Raw genomic sequence first — 1,683 nt, 5'->3', positions numbered from 1 at the left:
TGGGGTCTGAGATTTCTTGTCCCACTGAGGGTTTCAAGCCCCAGGTAGAAGTGTGCCCTGCCTGGTTACTGGGAAGCATCATCCACACTCATGAGCCGACCCAGCCTGGGCCCTGTGGGCCAGCACGTACTCTTTTGTAAAGCACCTGTGACAATGAAGGACAGATGTATCACCTTCATGATTGTGGTGATGTCAACCTGATCCCAGCAGTCACAGGTCACAAGGGAACGTCCCTGCTGAGGACAGTCCTTAGGAGGGTAGTTGGTCCAGGACCCACGCCTGCTTTCTTTGTTTTTCCTGATCCTTCCCTGAGTCTGCTGGCACACATTTCTGGAAACTTCTCTGGGGTCCAAGACTAGGAGGTTTCTCTAGGACCTCATGGCCTTGCCACCTTTCTGAGCCTTCACAGAATATTTTCTTCCCACAGATAAAAAAGGAGGCAGCTACTCTCAGGCTGCAAGTAAGTATGAAGGAGGCTGATCCCTGAGATCGTTGGGATATTGTGGTCGGGAGCTCATGGGGGAGCTCACCCAGCCAGCAATTCCTCCTCTAGCGGTATTTCCTGTAGGCTCTGACCAGGTTCTGTTTTTGTTTAACCCCAGGCAGCGACAGTGCCCAGGGCTCTGATGTCTCTCTCACGGCTTGTAAAGGTGAGATCCTGGGAGGGGAGGGGGCTGATGTGTGTGGGTTTTTGGGGGGAACAGTGGGAACAGTTGTGTTATGGGGTTTCTTTGAGTTGGATGTATTGAGCTGGTGATGAGTTGTTTAAAGCGTGACTGATATAAACTTGTTAATGAATTTTTTTTTATAGTGTGAGACAGCTGCCTTGTGTGGGACTGAGAGTCATGATTTATCCACACCTTCTGTTTGTGACTTCAAGAACCCTGACTTCTCTTACTGCAAAGGCATCTGAATGTGTCTGTGTCCCTATAGGCATAGTGTGAGGAGGTGGGGAGACCAGCCCAGCGCCGTGTCCACCATGACCCCCTTCCCCACGCACACCTGCATTCCTTCCCCGGTCACCTTTCCTGTTCCAGAGACCTGGGGCTGGGATGTCTCCATCTCTGTCTCAACTTCATGGTGCACTGAGCTGTAACTTCTTACTTTCCTATTAAAATTAGAATGTGAATGTAATTTACTTCTTGAAATTATTTCCATGAGACACTGATGGGTTAATTAAAGGAAAAGATTCCTGAAATTTGAGAGACAAAATAAATGGAAGACCTGAGAACCTTCTACAGTCCACGTGTTTCTTGTGCTGATTTGTTGCAGGGGTGGAGAGTAGATGGGGCCGTGCCCAGTGGGTGTGCAGGCCACTGTGGGCTTTATGAGGTCACTGCTCAGTTGGGTCATCTTTGCCGCTCCATTGTCTTTGGCCCTTCAGTAGAAACTAGTCCCACCACAGCCAGTGATCACAGGGACTTCAGTGTCACCTAGGGTGGTCTCTACATATAGAAGTCCTTGTGGTATCAGGAGAGAAATTTTCAGAGCCCTGTCCCTCTCGCCCTCCTTCCAGGTCTCTTTCCTGGATTGTATTTTCCATCTTTTCCCCAGCCTTCTTAAACGAAGCAGATTCTGAAACTTGCAGAGAGGAGGGCTCCCGTAGTTTCTCATCGTAGGTAACTTTCTGATGGAACTCCTTCTGCTCTCTGTCCTACTCTTCTTCCTGCCCTGAGTCGTAGT

At 49.4% G+C, this 1,683-nt stretch overlaps 1 long non-coding RNA gene across 1 annotated transcript; it reads left to right on the top strand.

Moving 5' to 3' along the window:
• The first annotated feature begins 6 nt into the window (after positions 1–6).
• Positions 7–1,236, top strand: LOC116548313. Its single transcript, XR_004267390.1, has 3 exons — positions 7–460; positions 603–650; positions 812–1,236. It is a non-coding gene; the product is annotated as an uncharacterized LOC116548313 (long non-coding RNA).
• Positions 1,237–1,683: the final 447 nt, after the last annotated feature.

Source organism: Sapajus apella, unplaced genomic scaffold (assembly GCF_009761245.1).
Source record: "Sapajus apella isolate SASKATOON/1434 unplaced genomic scaffold, GSC_monkey_1.0 scaffold9656, whole genome shotgun sequence".
In the NCBI taxonomy this organism is placed as follows: Eukaryota; Metazoa; Chordata; class Mammalia; order Primates; family Cebidae; genus Sapajus; species Sapajus apella.
Note: the sequence above shows the minus strand (reverse complement) of the source record. Positions and strands in the feature narration are given on the sequence as shown.